The sequence below is a fragment of the Labeo rohita genome, chromosome 18 (assembly GCF_022985175.1).
Source record: "Labeo rohita strain BAU-BD-2019 chromosome 18, IGBB_LRoh.1.0, whole genome shotgun sequence".
Classification (NCBI taxonomy): Eukaryota; Metazoa; Chordata; class Actinopteri; order Cypriniformes; family Cyprinidae; genus Labeo; species Labeo rohita.
In genome coordinates this window covers 3,766,246-3,786,832 of record NC_066886.1, presented here as the reverse complement: position 1 = coordinate 3,786,832, position 20,587 = coordinate 3,766,246, and the positions used below count along the sequence as shown (strand labels likewise).

Sequence of the window (20,587 nt, the reverse complement as noted above, 5' to 3'; positions counted from 1 at the left end):
CTATCTATCTATCTATCTGTCTATCTGTCTAACTGTCTAACTGTCTGTCTATCTAACAATTGCTGTAGTGTATTTAAAATGTGTTTTTTTTTTACATATTTCCGTGTGTGTATAAATTGTATTGATATGTAATTTACAGCTATTACTAAATAAAATGTATAAAAAATAATGTTGTATTCACTATAAAATTGAAAAAGTTTTATTTAAAACATTTATTATAATTCTTTACATTTATTATTATAATTATAATTATTATTATTATACTGATATAATTTACAATTATTACTAAATAAAATAAGTATTTCACTATAAAAATTTAAAAAAGTGTTTAAACGTATTGCTACTACTGCTACTACTACTATTATTATTATTATTATTATTATTATTATTTTGATATATAATATACAATTTATATAAAATAAAATATAAAAATAATATTGTATTTTACTACAAAATGGAAAAAATAGTATTAAAGAAATATAGTTGTTTACATTTTTTATTATTATTATTTCTATCATTATAATTATTATCATTATTATATTGATATATAATTTACAAGTTGCTAAATAAAATATAACAATAATGTTGGAGTATTCCACTATAAAATGAAAAAAAAAAAAATTTAAGAAATGTATTATAATTGTTTAAATGTACTATTATTATTATGTTGATATATAATATACAATTATTACTAAAAATATTAAAATAATATTGTAGTATTTCGCTATGAAATGGAAAAAATAGTTCTTAAGAAATGTATTATAATTATTATTATTATTACTACTACTACAATTTTAAAACATTAATGTTATGGTAAAACAATAATATTAATATAAGTATTTAAAGTAGCATTTACATAGTATTTGACCACAGTATTTAAAATAGAATTAAAACAATGCTACAAAATGAAAAAAAATAATTTTGAAGAAATGTAGTAGTAGTAGTAGTAATAATAATAATAATAATAATCATAATCATAGTAGTAATATTTTACTGTATTGATTAATAACATTTTATATGTATAATACCTAATAATAATGTTGTTTTACAGTACAACTGTAAACTTACAGTGCTAATATTTATGGCTGTCATGATTTCTTGATTTTCAAACATTAAACCATCAAGCTGTCAGAAAACTGCAGGAGGCCTTGAAGCTTCTTTTTATGACAACTGGTTTATAAGTGAGTCTCATGACAGTTTTGGGAAAATGAGTTTGTGTGGAGCAGCGTTTCCTGTAAACTGAATTGCTCTGAGATGCTAAAAACAAAAATGGGCTGTTCACGTGTAGAAGAACAAAGTGCAATTTTAGTTTTATTTCATTTAATTGTGCAACCTATTTACTATTTGGTTTTTATGTAACCATTGCAGATGTTTAATCATCTGACGTTGGTATATTTATAGCTTAAAACTTTGCACAGATGCACAGTTTGAGACACGGTTGATGTATTTTCAGAAAAGCAACTGAGGTCTCTTTTGTGATTTTTCTCTCTTCCAGAAATCCATGTCTTTATTGTCATGTGTAATGCAAGAAGCCAAAAGAGCAGAAATGAAGGGAACACAGAACATGGTGTTGAAACGCGGCGGGATGTCATGCTTAAAGCTCCTCTGAGCGCGGGTGAGTGATTCAGACGGTGCTCTGTGCGTCAGGCCAATGTCACTGCAAATGTAGAGCCGCTTTTTTCACATGTATAAATCCATGTTTGAGATTCAGAGGATTAAAGTCTAAGGAAACTTCCACTGTTCTTTCCTGACCAGAACCGGCTCGCTTTTGAGGGATACCATCTGTGCTTCATCATGTAAATGCAGCTTTACAAGATGTACATGAGGTAAATGAAATAGGTACAGGATGTACAGGATTGTCACTTCTTTTATATGAGGTGGATTTAGCTTGTGCTTATACTACAATAAATAAATAAATAAATAAATAAATAAATAAATAAATAAATAAATAAAAATAATAATAAAATTTATAATAAATTGAAAAAAAAAAAAATGTTTTATGCTACCATGGCTGTATTTATTTGATCAGAAACATTGTGAAAAATTACAATTTTAAATTACTTTTCTATTTCAAAATATTTTAAAATGTTATTTCTGTAATGGCAAAGCTGAGTTTACTTAAAACAGAAATCCTTTGTGACATAAAAGTATTTACTGTCACTTTTGGTCAATTAAATGCATCCTTTAATTAATTTTAATAAACCAATCAACAAACAAATCACACTGATCCCAAACAATAGTGTATTTTGCATGCATTTCATTTCTTAAAAATGGATTTTAAAAGAGGTTTATTCCTGTTCCTTTCTTCATTGTATCATAATTCATAATATTTTATTATTATTAATAAAAATAATAAAATACAATAAAAAAAATAGTATTAGTGTTAATATCACTATAAAATGAAAAAAGCATTTAAGAAATGTGAGACAAGAGCAACAACAACAACAATAATAATAATAAAAATTATTATTATTATTATTATTATTATTACTTCTACTATTGCTACGAATTACAAAATAATCTGTAATAATAATATATGTATTAGTATTAGTATTTCACTATAAAATGAAAAAAAGAGTATTTAAGAAATGTAAAATAATAATAATAATAATAATAATAATATTATTATTATTATTATTATTATTATATTTTATGATATAATTTATAATTTATTAAAATTAATTATGATGATGATAATGGTGATTATTATTACTATTATTATTATTATTATTATTACTACTACTAAATAAATATAAAAAAAACTAACTAGTACTAGTATTAATATCACTATATATATAAAAAAAAAAACATTTAAGAAATGTAAGGCAACAACAACAATAATAATAATAATAATGATAATAATGATAATAATAATAATAATAATAATAATTATTATTATTATTATTACTTGTACTATTGCTTCCAAATACAAAATAATTTTATATATGTATTGGTATTAGTATTTCACTCTATAATGAAAAATAAATAAATAACATTTAAAAATGTAAAATAATAATAATAATAATAATAATAATAATAATAGTCATTGTTATTATTATTAAATTATTATTATTAACAAATAAATATTAAAATAAAAACTAGTATTAGTATTTCACTATAAAAGGAAAAAAATTGCATTTAAGTAATGTAAAATAACAGCAACAACAACAGCAATAATTATTATTACTAAATAAATATTAAAATAAACAATTGTACTAGTATTTCATTATAAAATAAAAAAAAAAACATTTAAGAAACATAAAAAAAATAAATAAATAAATAAAATAATAATAATAATAATAATAATAATAATAATAATAATAATAATAATAATATGTACTGTAGATTAATGAAGTGTACAGGATATCATCACCCCCTTTTATCTGAATTTAACTAAAACAGTATGATTTATTACACCTGTCAGGTTGTAAATACCTGTGTAAGATACAGTGTAATGCATCCAGTGCTTATTGAAAAGCATCTTCCATACCTTTTTAATGCACATACAGGCTTGAAGTGAAGTATGACAGAACAGGAGTCATCAGTAATCATCTCTTTGAAGGATGAACAGTTTGGGACACTCCGTATTAGAGCAAGAGCAAGTTTATTACGTCCATGTCCTTTTGAAGTTGTTTTTAGAGTCTGGAGAGGCGAGTGGCGGGCTGATAACGGCAGCTGTCTCTCCCTGAGGGGTGAGATGCAGATTAAGGCTGGATTAGTTGCTCTGAGCCGTGTTGCATGTGTTGTAATTGCAGGGATGATAGTGGCCAGGCACCAGACGCGCCGCCCTGCCTGCTCAAAAGGGCCCTTGTGTCTCCAGAGTTCGGCCCTCTTAAGCACCTCGCAAATTAAATCGGCCTTTCTCGGCTACATGCGGCTTAGTTTGTCGCTGATTGCTCCGAGCCTTCTTTTAAAGATTAAAAAAGTGAAACGGACAGTTCGGACTCTGAATTCTGATTGGATAAAACACAATCAAAATGTAAAATAGATGATATGAAGTCTAGTGTTCCAAGTTTGGGCTTTTTTTAAACTATGTTTTTATTAAACCTTTTTTATTAATAAAAAAAAAAAACAGTTATGATTACATATCATAATAAAAATAGAAGATGAATAAAAAAACATCTAATGCAAACATTAAGAAAATAAGAAAAAAGTAAATAAATAAAACTAAATTTTAAGTGCAGATTCCATTATTTTACCTGGATTCATACATTAACATTATTTATTTATTTGTTTGTTTGTTTGCTTGTTTGTTTACATTGGTGCCCATTTCAATTGATCTAATTTCATAATGAGCAATATTGTTTTTCTGTTAAAAAAAAAAAAAAGATTTTTTTTTTAAAATTGCAAATAAAACAAATAAACAGATATTATATGGAATATGTTTTACAAGAAAATACAATTTCAGTATACTTCAAAATGTTTAATTCAATGTGTTAATTGCCTTTTTTTGTCGTTTTATAGTGAAATTTAATAGTAATTTCTGAGTAAAATTATTTTCTACATAATTTTTTCAATACAATAAAAACAGTTATAATTTGAAATATTACAACAACTTTAACTGTATTTTACATGCATTTATTTTTTTTCTGTTATTTTTTTTCCTTCTAAAAAATTTTAGTCCTTTTTTCATTGTAACTGTCTGGGACTTAAAAAAATATTATTATTATTATTATTATTATATTGATTGTCAATGCTGTTTCATCTAAATTCCCACACATATTATTACTATTATAATTACTAAATAAATATTACTAAATAAGTATTAGCAATTTGCTATAAAATAAAAAAGCATTTAAAAAAATGTAATTTATTATTATTATTACATTGATCTTCAGTGCTATTTTATTAATCTGAATTCCCACACATATTATTATTATTATTATTATTATTATTATTACTAAATAAATATTAAAAACATACTAATATTAGTATTTTGCTATAAAATAAAAAGTAGCATTTAAAAAATGTCAATTATTATCATTATTATTATTATTATTATTATTATTATTATTATTATTATTATTATTATTATTATGTTGATTGTCAATGCGGTTTGATTCATCTAAATTCCCACACTTATTATTATTATTATTATTATTACTACTACTACTATTACTACTACTACTACTACTAAATATAAAAAAAAAAAAAAAAAAAAAAAAAAAAAAAACTAGTATTATCATTTTCCTATCAAAAAAAAAAATATTTTAATAATAATAATTATTATTTTATTACTGAATAAATATTTAAATAAAACTAGTATTAGTATTTTCCTATAAAATGAGGAAATAAAACAGTTTTTGAGGAAATACAATTTCAGTCTACTTCAAAATTGCATGATTAATGCAAGGCGTTACTTGCCATTTTGTAATTATTTGTGAAATTTACTAGTAATTTCTAAGTAAAAATAGTTTCTACACCTTTTGACAGTTAGGGCTGCATTTATGTGATCAAAAATACAGTAAAAACAGGAATATTGTGAAATATCATTACAATTTAAAGTAACTACTTTCTATTTGAATATATTTTAAAATATAATTTATTTCTGTGATGCAAAGCTGAATTTTCAGCATCATTACTCCAGTTGTGTGTCACATGATCAGTCAGAAATCATTTTAAGATGCTGATTTCGCTCAAGAAACATTTTCAATCATTATCAGTGTTAAAATCTATTGTGTTGCTTAACATTTTGTGGAAACCATGTATTATTCAAGCAGTAGTGCATCTGTATCCATGCATCAGTTGAATTCGATATTATTATTGCTTCCAAACTGTAAACAGCCACTGAAGGTTAATACTTCGTGTGAAGTGTTTGCTCAAATCCATAACCCCAAATATAAGTATTAATAGGCGCGACGCTCGACTTACAGCCATAGTACACATTTAAGGCTATTAAAGCGCAGTAGTGTGTTTGTGTTGCCGTGAACCCGTCCTCCCACACATGAGCTCCTTCTGAAGAGTAGTAAAGCCTCGTTTGTCATGTAATGGCTCTCAGTGATCAGACGCGCTGCTGTTCTCATCTGCTTATGAAACCTCAGCAGGCATATCTGGGCTGTTTCTCTGCAGAAAAGCTTCTCCCTGAGCCATTGTGTGGCTCATTATTTAAAATAACGTAGAGAGAAGTCCCTTTCAGCCTGGTAATTATCCCGCGTGGATGAGCGAGAGCGGATTAGAGAATACTGTGATCCGGGCGAAGCTGCCGTTTCGTCTCTGTTTACGCAAAAGCGCCGCCACACCGGCTTACCATTGCGATCGGACAATGTTTTCCCCCTAAATGAATTACATGCTCTATTTGAGGAGTTGAATCGAATTACAGAATGCTTGGGAAACAAACGCTTCCGCGTTCGGAAAAGTCTTCTAATGATTCCTTTGTTTTCCGCGAGCGGCAAAATAGATTAGATCCTAAACAAATGGGTTTTTGCCACCTCCAAAGGCCACTCTGTGAAAGGAGACTTTAAAAAGGCAGAATGAGGAAACTTTCGCTGGAAGGGAATGACGCAGATGGAGCGTCGATGGCATGCGCTTCTGTGTGTGTGCGTGTGTCAGAGTCCTGTTATCTGAGATGAACAGTGTTGAGTATTGAAGCTACTTTGAAACTGAGTTAAAGCTGTTTAGAAGGGAAATGTCTTTGAATTGCTCACAGCTGTAGAAATGACTTCAGAGCAGCGTGTATTTGGCACTAAAACAGTCAGGATTTCGGTTTGGGTGACGGCATTGCAACTTTAGCACAGGAGTTTGTTTCCATTGATGAACAGAGTTACAGTCAAAATGGCATTTAAAGCTCATATTATAGAATAGTCTGAATGCTTTTTCATTACTTTTAGATTACTTTTGAGATTATCTTTCAATGCTGTTAACAACATGAAGTGCAACTAATTATATTACATCAAGGTTTTCCAAACTGCATTTGTGAAGGAACTGCATTTAAAATATTAAAATATTAAATAAATTTTTTTTATTTTATTTTATTTTATTTTAACAGACTGGTTTCAAGAAGGAACTGTATATGAAATAAAATATATTATTTTATTATATTTGGTGAGTATTTTTATTTTATTTTATTTTATTTTATTTTATTTTATTTTATTTTATTTTTAAAGTTTTATTTTTTATTTCATTCCTATACGTTAAGTTGCATTTTTTGTTTATTTTATTTTACTTTATTATACTCTTTAATTTTATTATATTTATTTTATTTTATTTTTATTATATTTATATAATAAATAAATGTATATTTATTTAATATAATTGTATATATTTATATATTTATTATATAGTTTACCAGTGTTTTTTATTTACTTTGGGTTTCCTTATTTTATTTTGTTTTATAAATACTCATTTACTAGTGTGCGTTTAATTTATTTATTTATATGTTTTTTAAAGTTTTGTTTTCTTTTATCCCACAATAAATTTTATTCTTTTATTTTGTTAAAATAGGCTCATTTACTGGTGTTTATTTTATTTTATCTATGTTTATTTTACAGGCTGGTTTCAAAGAAGAAACTGCATATGAAATAAAATACTTTGGGTTTCCCTATTTTATTTTATTTTATTTTATTTTATTTTATTTTATTTTATTTTATTTTATTTTATTTTATTTTATTTTATTTTATTTTATTAATACTCATTTACTGGTGTGCACTTTATTTATTTAGTTATTTTTTAAATTTTACTTTATCCCTCAGTAAATTTTATTTTATGATTTTGTTTTATTTTTTTAATAAATAGTTACACATTTATACACATTTATTTTATTTTATTTTATTTTATTTTATTTTATTTTATTTTATTTTATTTTTTTATTTTATAAATAGATTCATTAGAACCATTTAAAAAAGAGTGATTGACAAATACCCTGATTTTAGCAAGACAACATTACCCACAACAGCAGCCAAAAAAGACAAAATATATAGCTATTGATTCACATTATTTCTGGCCTACTGCATGTGTTTACTGATATCCAAATAGTAATTTCTGAAGTGGAAACAGTTATTACATTTTGCTAGGAAATTATTTGTGCACTTACGAATTGCGCTTAGGTGTGTGTATGAAGATAAGCAGGGTCGGTTTTGATTGCATTTTGACTTCAAGTTAGTCCCAAACCCCTGGACATTGGTTATATATTATTATAAGACTTCTTATAGACAGATAACAGTCCACTCTTAAAACACTAACTCATGTCACACACACTCACTGTGTTTCTCTTTCTTTGTCCCCACAGTGGGCTTTTGACCTTTAATGTCACTGTGTCTTCCCATAATCCCCTTGTTCTTGTTCTTGTACACTCACTGTCTGGTTTGAAGGACTTTCTGTAATTGAACATGCCCTGCTGGATCTGAAGGTTGAATGTTGTCTCCATTGCTGGATGTTGCTTTCTCCATTATTGGAGATGGAGCTCAGTACTTAATGTTTTAATAACAAAAAAATCTGACAAAAGATTCAACCTAAAGGCAACAACTATATTTAGACACCCATACTTTAATTAGTTTATTTTAATGTTATATCAATAAAAAAATGGTCATTTTATTTTATATTATTGAAATTTTACAAATGCATTTACTATATACCGATACATTTACTATTGTTTGTATTGTCAGCTTCACTATTTTATCTATTATTTATTTTATTGTATTTTCTCTGTTATTTTATTTTATAAATAGACTCATTTACTAGTTTGTTTTTATTTATTTGGGTTTTATTATATGATTTTATTTTATTTCATAAATTGACTAATTTACTGGTGCTTTTTACTGATGTTTTTTTGTATTTATTTGGGTTTCACTATTTTATTTTATTTTATTTTATTTTATTTTATTTTAAATAGACTCATTTATTGTGTTATATAAATGGACTCATTTACCAGTGTTTTTATTATTTATGTTATTTTATTTTATTTTATTTTAAATAGACTAAATTACTGGTGTGTTTTTTTATTTGTTTGAGTTTCACTATTTTTATTTTTATTTTCTTTTATTGTATAAATGGACTCATTTACCAGTGTTTTTATGTGTTTGGTTTTAACAATTTTATTTTATCAATTTTTATTTTATTTTATTTTATTTTAAATAGACTCATTTATTTTGTTATATAAATGGACTCATTTACCAGTGTTTTTATTATTTATTTTATTTTATTTGTTATTTTATTGCTTTATTTTATTTTAAATAGACTAAATTACTGGTGTGTTTTTTAATTTGTTTTGAGTTTCACTAATTTAATTTAATTTTATTTTATTTTAAATAGACTAATTTACTGGCCTGTTTTTATTTATTTATTTATTTGGGTTTCACTATTTTTATTTTTATTTTTATTTTCTTTTTTATAAATTGACTCATTTACCAGTGTTTTTATGTGTTTGGTTTTCACAATTTTATTTTCACAATTTTTATTTTATTTTATTTTAAATAGACTCATTTATTTTATTATATAAATGGACTCATTTACCAGTGTTTTTATTATTTATTTAATTTAATTTAATTTAATTTAATTTAATTTAATTTAATTTTTTTTATTATATTTATTATATTTTATAAATAGACTCATTTACTTACTGTTTGTTATTTACTTTGGGTTTCTCTATTTTATTTTATTTTATTTTATTTTATTTATTTATTTTTTTTTCTCTCAGTGACACCAAACTTTTTTGGCATATACTGTATACAAAAGTTTAGTGTTTTTTTTTTTTTTTTTAAAAAAGATTAAATAAAAATGAGTCCTATTTACAAAGAAAATTTATTTTTATTTTCAACCCTTTCCCATCCAAATATCCGACTCTGTTCACAATACACTTACTTTTCAAGATCTAATTGATTGTCCAATAGATACAATCAACCATCGTACATGTTTTGCTCTGAAATACATCACATTATGGAATAAAATGGTTTGGAATTGCAGTTTCATGTTGACCTTTGCATTTAAAAGACCAGAGAAGTAACGTCTTATGCTTGCAGTGCATTGTGTCCCCTTTTTTTTTTTTATTATGTTGTAATGCTGCGAGTGTAATAAATGTGTACGGTGGCACCAGGAAGCCCCTCTGTGGTGGTGTGACTAAGCTGCCACCAGCTGGATCTCCATAAACTGGGTCGTAACAGACCAACCTCACAAGCACAAGCAGCTGCACTCTGTCTTCCTGGTGAACGCTGGCATTTCTCATTACAGTCCCTAACAACCAGTCAGGCTGTGTGCTGGACTCCCCGCCTAAGCTGGCTAAATGTGCCTCCCATGTACGGCACAACAGCGAGGGGTTATGGGGAACTCCATACAGAAGCAAAAAGTGGCCAAACTCGTATGAAGATATCTGCTCGCGGTCAGGGGTGAAATGAGCTCAGAGGAAAGACGTTTATGTGACACAAGGGGACACAGCTGAGCACTGGAGGAACATAGAAAAAAATGATGAAAGTATAAGAGAGATCTCGGGAGAGAGACGGAAAGAAGCAGAGAAGATGTTTTGATGTGTAAAAGACAGTGCATCGATTGTTTAAGGTTACAAAGTGCTGTTCCTGTGAGGAAAAAGACTGTATGATAGAAATAGATGCGCATTTCTATGGGTAGTATCAATGTGTTTTGAGTTCAGTGAGAGAGAGAAAGAAAAATCACAACTAAGATCTCTTTAATATCTCAAGTAAATCTTTTATGGGTTAATGAGATTAACCGATTTTTTAAAAAGATTTTTGGTAATTTAAATAAAACTTAAATAAAATGTAACTGATTAAAATTAAACTTAAATTGAACTTTTTTCCCCCTTACAAAAAACAAAAAAAAACAAAAAACACATTAGATGCCTTCACAACTAACTAAAAAAATATTTAAATGAAAAATAAAAAAATGCAAAGAAGCTATATATATATATATATATATATATATAGATAGATAGATAGATAGATAGAGATAGATAGATAGATAGATAGATAGATAGATATAGATATACAGGGGTTGGACAATGAAACTGAAACACTGGCCAATATAGTGTTGGAGGTTTCATGGCTATATTTATGCAGCCTGGTGGCCAGTCTTTACTGATCGCACATTCCACCAATAAGAGCAGAGTGTGAAGGTTGACTATGTGCACCCAATAGCTCAAACATTGTACCCTGAAGGTGGTGCTGTGTATTAGGATGATAATGCACCAATACACACAGCAAGACTGGTGACAAGAGTGATTTGATGAACATGAAAGTAAAGTTAAACATCTCCCATGGCCTGCACAGTCACCAGATCTGAATATTATTGAGCCACTTTGGGGTGTTTTGGAGGAGCGAGTCAGGAAATGTTTTCATACACCAACATCACATAGTGACCTGGCCACTGTTCTGCGAAAGGAATGGCTCAAAATCCTTCTGGCTACTGTGCAGGACTTGTATTTGTCATTCCCAAGATGAAAAAATGCTGTATTGGCTGCAAAAGGAGGCCAAACGGCATACTAATTGTGGTCTAAACCCAGGTGTTTCAGTTTCACTGTCCAACCCCTGTAGATATAGATATATATATTTTGTAATATAGCTTTTTTTGCATTTTTTGTTTTCATTTAAATAATTTTAAAAAATTACATTATGCTTGTCATTTCATTAATTTCATTGTTTTTATTATTTTTTTATTTTAATTGTTTTTATTTTATTACATTGTTTTTGTTTGTCTACATAGTTTTTGTTAATATCATTTCAGTTTTAGCTCTGTTAATATATGAAGTTAAACTAAAATGAGTAATGTTGGCAACTGGCTGCAATATTTTTTTTTTAAATTAATTAATTTTTATTTTTAATTTATTTAATTTTACTTCAGTTAATGTTTTTTTTTTCCTTTTAAGAAATAATTATTTTAATGTTTTTTCAATCATATTTTCAAGCCTAATGTAATTTCTACAATTTAAACAAAAACAAAATATTAATAAATATTATAATTTATGAATTTGTGTTATTTTGGTATCCTCAAGATACCATTATAGTTTTATTAATATTTTGAGTGTTTATTTTTTATATGATTTTCTTTTTAATTTTGAAGTTTTAGTAATGTCTATATAGGTTTTGTAATTTAATTTTAATTTTTAGCTTTTTAGTATATAAGTGAAAGATAGAAATATTGGAAATATTTTCCTTTTAATTTTTTAATTATTATTTAATTTTAGGTAACATTTATTTTATTTCAAGATTTTTTTTTGTTTGTTTGTTTTAGTTAACTATAATAACCCTGTCAGAATAATTATTATTTTATAGCATTATTAATTTCACAGCCTTATGTATGGTGCCAAGAGGGATTTGGACAAACCTGGCAACCAGTAAAATGAGTAAAAAGTCTGTATATTTACTCTGAAGATTTCTTGAGTCTAGACTATAATAGAGACTAAAATATGGCCGCTTTTACTACCCAGAATTTCCTAGTTAGTACACGGCGAGGTTTAAAACCATTCTGAAGATATTATCATCCAACTAGCAACCAATCACAGCACTCTTAACATCACCAAGGTGACTTTTGCTTGTCCAATCTAATCTGTATTCTTATTTTTCCTGTTGTAGATCAGAGAGCAAGCTGCAAAGTTCACCATAAGCAAGAACTCCATTACAGGTCCGGATCTCCGAACGAGCGACCTCTGAGCAACGGGTCTCCATGAGCCAGAAGTGCTCCACACACTCCACGTACCCATTGGACACATGCTGCGGAGGTAATTCGCTCTGCCAGAGAGGGTGAGCTGTATTCACCTTCCAAACACATTGAGCTCTCAGCCTCTTCACACACACAGAGTTTGAAACGCTGCCCGCTGTCTTATCTGCATCCGCAACCACATAAACATGCGCGCCGGCGTCCTCCCCTTCACTCGGCTGCTGTTCTCTCCCCGGATTCACACTCAAATTGATTTACTGCTGGAGCTAATAGGATCCACACAAGCGTGCCATTACCAATGAGGAGAGAGACTCCCATGTTGCGGCCACATCACAGGAAGGTCACATGTCACAGTTGGGATTCAAGCCGGTGATTCTGTCGAAAATACAGATTCAAGAGATTCACTGGTGTTGAGTGCCTTTGTAATATTGTCGATTTGCTTCACTTGTTTGTCTAAGGTAGGGTTTTTATTTCATTTTATTATTTTTTGAAATGTTTTTCTACCATATACCCCAAAAAATATTTTGCAAGGGACACCATTCATAAAAAAATGTAAGTAGTTATTGTATCTGTCATGTACCAAACAACTGTTTGTGCTGTTTGAGGACATGAATAAATAAATAAATAAATAAAAAAAAAAAAATAAAACTAAAATAATATTAATAATATTAATTAATTGTAAAAAAGTATGATATATATATAATTTTTTTTAAAGAAATTAATACTTTTATTCATCAAAGGGAATAAAGCGATGAAAAATGGCAGTAAATAAATTAATAATGTTACAAAAGATTTCCATTTAATGAGCTTTTTATTCATCAAAAAAATCATCAAAAAATCCTGAAAAAATGTATTACGGTTTCCATGAAAATATAAAGAAGCATAACTGATAATTAATCAACATTAATCAGTTCTGTAAAAAAAAAAAAAAAAAAAAAACTTTAATAAGGACCAAATCTGTATTAAATTAATCTTTGAAGGATTTCTGATGTGACACTGAAAACTGGGGTAATGATGCTAAAAATGTAATTGATGAAAATTGATGAAAAATTAAATTAAATGATGCAAAATTAAATTTAAAAAATAAAACATATTCAAATAGAAAATGTTATTTAAATGGAAAACTTTATTATAATTTGTAATAATATTTCAGTAATATTTAAATACGCAGTGTTATTATGGTATCACTGAGATACTATTATAGTTTTATTAATGAAAAAAGTTTTTTTTTCTTTTTTTCTTTTTCTTTTTTTTTTTTTTAATAAGCATAGCCGCTAATAGCATTAATGATAATTTTAAAAAAGGTTTAATAATAACCAAATCAGTATTAAAATAATTTTTGAAAGATTTCTGATGGAGTGGAATGTTGCTAAAAATTCAACTTTGCATCACACGAATAAATTAATTTTTAAAACTGTTTTATTGGATAATGAGTTATAATTAATTGGAAAATATTTACTTTCTATTATGCAAATCTTTTTTCAGCCCTCTATTAGAGTAGTGTTAAATGTAGAAACTTTAATTTAAATGAACTTATAATGTGTTTTTCACAATAAATATATATATTTTTTTTTGCAAAGTTAACACATTTGACAGCCCTAAAAAATATGCATATGCAAAATTTCAGTATGCAAATATGCATCTTTTTCATTTCAATATATCAGTGGACCGTCCAGCACCTCTTCGGTCTAAGATCATGAAAGATTACTGCTATTAATTATGCAAATGCGAAGCTGTAAAGTGTAGCTGGAGCAGTTTGTGTTCAAAAAGCAAGTTATACTTGAGGTTCGAGTTTTCTTGCACTGAGACCCATCAAACTAAACTTCATCCACAGGCAGAAAACTCTGCAGACCACCGAAGCAGAAGTAAAAAAAAAAAAATAGTAACAACAAATAGTCGAGTGATGGGTTTTATGTTTTTGTCATTTGTTTCCTCACCTTTAGGTCCCTGGGACTGAGAGGAGGTCCAACATGATGAACACATGTCCTCCGAGCCCCAGAGAGAAGCAGAAGTGAGCCATTGAGTGCCGATGGAATGACAGTAAAAAATGGAGCCATGGAAGCGACTCTCCCATGGTAAGCTCCACAGCTAAACTGAAAAGATAAAAGCACGGGTATTTGAGAAGCGTGTGAGCTGAGGGTCCTGCTGGGCTTTTGTGGCTTTATTCTAGTCTCTTCTTTTTCCCTCTCTCTCCATCTCGCTAGCTGCTCACCTGAGGATGATGGATGCTGCAGTCTCTTTGTATTACCTTCTTACCCAAAGTCTCTCTTTCCAGGAGCTCATATGCTTTCTACAGCACTGAAAAAGGACTGTGTGTTTGTGCTTTTTCCCCCCTATAAACCTGTCAAAACATGACCTGGTCATACCCCAAAAAAGAGATATTTATAGAACTTATTTGTCCCTTTTAGAGCTTGACAGCTCTAGATATTATTCCAGTCATATCCGTTTGAAATCACAAAAGCGTGAGTAAATGATTTTCGTTTGTGTGTATGACAGCACAGGCAAGTGTTGAGGACTAAAAAATTGCATATGAAATGAATAAAACCATACTATTCTGATATAGAAATTTAATCTTACTATGTTTATATACGTTATTTTTTATTTAGTACTGAGCTGAATAAGATATTTCACATATAAGACGTTTCCATATAGTCCACAAGAGTAATAATAGTTGAATTTATAAAAATGACCCTGTTTAAAAGTTTACATACACTTGATTCTGAATACTGTGTTGTTACCTGAATGATCCACAGCTGTGTGTTTTTGTTTAGTGATAGTTGTTCATGAGTCCCTTGTTTCTCCTGAACAGTTAAACTGCCTGCTGTTCTTCAGAAAAATCCTTCAGGTCCCACAAATTCTTTGTTTTTGCAGCATTTTTGTGTATTTGAACCCTTTCCAATGATTGTATGATATCAAATGTGAAGATCAGGGAAAATTTAACTTATTTTGTCTTCTGGGAAACATGCAAGTGTTTTCTGTAGCTTCTGAAAGTCAGTACTAAATGAAAAAAAAATATGATATTTAGGCAAAATAAGAAAAATGTACTAATCTTCATTCTGTTCAAATGTTTTCACCCCCCTGGCTCTTAATGTGTTGTTTTTCCTTCTGGTGCATCAGTGAGCGATTGAACGTTATGTAATAGTTGCATATGAGTCCAATCAGTTGTCCTCAGTGTGAAAAGATGGATCTCACAATCATACAGTCATTGTTGGAAAGGGTTTTAAGAAATAATTGTAAGTAGATTTTTGAACAGGGTCATTTTTATAAATTCAACTATTTTCTCTTGTGGACTATATGTAAATATTTTTTATGTGAAAGATCTTATTCAGGTCAGTACTAAATAAAAAACAACATGCATTTTGTATGATCGCTCTTATTTTGGTAAAATAATTAACATTTTGCAGATTCTGCAAGGTGTATGTAAACTTTCGACTTCAACAGCCCTTGTGTTGAGTAGTCATTTTGACCTGGAGATTTCTTTTTCCTAATTTTTTTTTTTCTTTATCCATTATCTACAATACATTTTCCATCCATTATATCCACTGGTCTACAAAAATAGCTTATAAATGTCACATATTATTACCAAATGCTGCTTTAAATATTGCTTTCTGTCATCTTGTTTTCTTTCAGTTAGCACAGGTTTTGTATCCATTTTGGGAAGTGATTTATCATAGACCCAGTTTTTGAATAAATATTGCTCAATTATCCACAAATAATGTTTTTTACTCCAAAAATGAAGTATATATTCTCAGATCAATGAGGCCAAGATTTGGTGATAATAGAGCATGTTTAAAATTCAGTGTACAGATACAATGCCACATAAAAGCCTAAATAAATTATGCCTGCTTAGACCCACCTCAGCCCCAAGTATTAAAGTTAAAATTGCTGTATAAATGCATTTATGCCATCTTTGAGCAGCATTAAACAGTCTGTGTAACTACGAGACATATATTTTCCAAGTTCCCATTTGCTCAAATGGCAAAATCTCATCCCAAAATTATTTTCTCCTGTGGACTATATGTAAATGTATTTTATGTGAGAGATCTTATTCTGGTCAGTACTAAATAAAAAAACAACATGCATTTTGTATGATCCCTCTTATTTTGGTAAAATAATTAACATTTAATTACAGCTACTTCTGATGAAATTGCATTAAAATACTATAGACTATAGAGCAATACTATATAAATTGATAGTGGATTTAACATCAGAATGTAACATTTAAAGTATAAATTTGTTTTAAATGTAACCTTCTCTCTTTAAATAATGGTCAGTTCAAGAATAATTTCTGCAACTGTATATACATTTTTGAAAGAATGAAAAGAGCAGTTTCATGTCTATACTTGTATTATTCAAATGGTCGAGGCTGATGTGGGATTTAGAAAGTAATTAGTCGTATTAAATGCAATATGTTAAAATAGTGTAATTAGTACAGTAACCTAATTACACTATTGCATATGTAATTATAGATAGTAACTAATCACTTTGGTCCCACTTTATATTAGGTGGCCTTAATTAGTATGTACTTACATTAAAAAAATAAGTACACTGTGCTTATTGTGCTCGTATTATATTGCATAACACTTGCTGCTATTTGGTGGTATGGGCAGCTTTAAGGGATGGGTCAACAGTGTAACTATAAATGTAATTACAGAAATTAATTAAAAATGTAATCACATGCAGGTACTTTTTAAAATATAAGCACAATGTAAAAACATGTATGTGCACAATAATTGCATTGTATCGAATGATTATTTAAATGTCAGTTTGGGATCAGTAAGGCTTGTAATATTTTTAAAGAAGTCTCTTATGCTCATCAAGGCTGCAATTGCTTGGTCAAAAATACAGAAAAAACAGTAATATTGTGAAATATTATTGCCGTTTAAAATAATGTTTTTCTATTTTAATATATTTTAAAATATAATTTATTCCTGTGATGCAAAGCTGAATTTTCATCAGCCAATACTACAGTCTTCAGTGTCACATGATCCTTCAGAAATCATTCTAATATGTATTATATTTATTATCAGTGTTGGATTTCAGGATTCTTTGCTGAATAAAAAGTTAAAAAGAATAACATTTATTCAAAATAGAAATCTTTTCTAACAATTTAAGTCTTTGCTATCACTTTTTTTGTCAATTTAACACATCCTTGGTGAATAAAAATATTAATTTCTTTCAGAAAAAGAAACAATAATTTTACAATTTTAATTTTACTGACCACAAGCTTTTAAGTGGTATAGTTAATATTGTTACAAAAGATGTCTGTTTTAAATATGTGCTGTTCTTTTTAACTTTAACTTTTAACAATATTAATAAATCAGCATATTAGAATGATTTCTGAAGGATCATGTGACACTGAAGACTGGAGTAATGATGCTGAAAATTCAGCTTTGTATCACAGGAATAAATTACATTTTAAAATATATTTGCATAAAAAACATTTATTTTACATTGAAAAAATATTTCACAATATTATTGTTTTTTTCTGGATTTTTGATCAAATAAATGCAGCCTTGATGAGCATAAGAGACGTCTTTAAAAAACATAAAAAATCAGCAGTGAACATAGTAGTTGATGTGCATGATTTTCTTTTAAATAATGTCACGGTACTAAAAATCTTAAAACAAACCTTTCTTTTCTTTGACTCCTGGGTGAAATATGAGCTGGATGCGTTTTTGTGAGATTCACTCAGACGCATTATTCTCCAGCATGTTTGAAGAGCTTCCTCCACAAGTTCATTTCTACTTTATCATTATTCTTCCTCCATCCATCTCTCACCTCTTCCATCCTCTCGAACACAGAAAGGGCAAAGACGCTGAGAAATCCATTGTGCATCTGATGGATCTTTCGCTTAGGCTGGAGAAGATATGCGTTTACATGTGTGCCCTTTCTGCCGGGCGTCTGAATTCAACCCGAAGCCATTAATGCACACATGCCTGTGTGAGCACAGGAAAGGACAGCGTTCGCATGATCTATGCCTGCTGCTTCCTGCTGGGCTTAATCACACTTCCTGCCGCTTTTTGATCTGACGCATAGCACTTAAAACTCTCTCCTGTTAACTGTGTTCCTTCTCCGACGCGTGCTGCCGGGAAAAGGGCACGTCTCGTATGAAGTGTGCATGGTGAAGTGTGCTTAATCTAATTTAGAAAGACGAATCGTTTTCAGCCTTGATGAGGCTTCATCAAAGTGAGCCAAAAAGAGGGTGAGCAAATGAGGGAGAGAAAGAAAAAAAAGAGCGAGGAGGAGAAAAATCATGTTAAGAAAAGGAGAAAGCACTTAATGGAGCATTAATGGCTTTAAAAACTGGTAAAAGTGCCACGTTCCTGCTTAAAGGGACAGTTTACCCAGAAATGTAAATTCTGTCATCATCTGTTTTTACTCACTCTCAAGCTGTCCAAGATTTAGATGAGTTTGTTTATTTATTAGAGCCCGAGCACAGACGGAATTGAAATTGCACAGATTCTTCTTCTCCAAAATTAATCACATTTGAGGGCCTAAACTCAAAAACTAAACTAAAACTCATGAAACTTTAGGCACGCGCCAAAAGTGGTGAAAATGTACATCTGATATGGATTTCAGAAGTGAGTGTGGCAAAATGGCTTGATAGCGCCACCTATAAAATTTCAACAAAGTGCCCCTCGAGCTATGTTTCACATAAATTCGGTAGACACACGTAACACACCAGTACCTACAAAAAAGTCCCATTTACAAAGTCTGAAACCCAACAGGAAGCCTGTTATTTTACAGTTTCTTGGCAAGCTTTGTTCCGTTTTTGCTGTTTTCAGGTGTTGTATTTAAACAAACTCCTCCTAGAGATTTAAACAGATCAATACCAAAGTAGGTTAGTCTAATCTAAAGCCCATTGTGACGTTAAATTGCGAAGATTTTGAGTTTTCGTTGAAGAGCGTGTCCGTGTGACAAACTTTGATGTTTCACCATGAAAAAGGAAGTTGTTATAATTCAGGCACACAATGTCCGATCTGCGTCAAAATTCACATGTTTGATAAGTGTCCTGTCCTGAACACATGCTCATGCCCATATTCAGTTATAGTCATAGCGCCACCTGCTGGAAACAGGAAGTGGCATGTTTTACGCTCTAACAAACTCCTAGAAAGTTAATGACATCAACATTATATTTGGTCAGTCTACTCTAAAGGCCTTTGCAATGTTAAATTGAGAAGATTTAGAGTTTTTGTTAAAGGGCGTGTCCATGGCGGCCTGACAAAGTTCGATGTTTCGCCATGGGAATAGAAGCTGTTATAACTCAGCCATACAATGTTCAGTCCTGGCCTGAACACATCTAAAGGCCAATTTTTTGTTGCAATCATAGCGCCACCTGCTGGCAACAAGAAATGTCTTGTTTTACACCATCTTAAACATGCAATGTTCAATCTGCCCCAAACTTCACATGTTTGGTAAGAGTCCTGGTCTGAAGACACCTTAAGGCCAATATTCTGTTATAATCATAGCGCCACCTGCTGGCAACAGGACATGTCATGCTTTGCACTAACTCAAACATACCATCTTTAATCTGCCCCAAACTTCATGTGTTTGATAAAAGTGCTGGCCTGAATACATCTACATGCCAATATCCAGTTATAGTCATAGCACCACTAGCTGGTAGCAAGAAGTTTGGCACAATTTATCACTTTAAATGTATATTACCCACCGTTAGCTGTGTTTTCCTAAAGCCACTGGGTGGTGGTGAGCCCAGGTGCGAGGGCCCTTTCAACTCTCTTTGCAGCTTTAATTTAGCATTGCTTTTGCTCACCAATGGATCCTCTGCAGTAAATGGGTGCCATCAGAATGAGAGTCCAAACAGCTGATAAAAACATCACAATAATCCACAAGTAATCCACATGACTCCAGTCCATCAGCATGTTAAAAAAACAAATGTTTAAACATTAAGGCATTTTCAATGCAGTACAGTTCTAAACGAATATATTTAAAGTCATTAACTGATAGACTGGAGTGGTGTGGATCACTT

The 20,587-nt window shown here is 29.5% G+C and overlaps 1 long non-coding RNA gene across 1 annotated transcript; it reads left to right on the top strand.

Annotated features, from left to right (window-relative positions):
• Positions 1-1,526: 1,526 nt before the first annotated feature.
• LOC127180646 (uncharacterized) lies at positions 1,527-14,666 on the top strand. Its single transcript, XR_007829679.1, has 4 exons — positions 1,527-1,615; positions 1,756-1,826; positions 12,513-12,658; positions 14,541-14,666. It is a non-coding gene; the product is annotated as an uncharacterized LOC127180646 (long non-coding RNA).
• Positions 14,667-20,587: the final 5,921 nt, after the last annotated feature.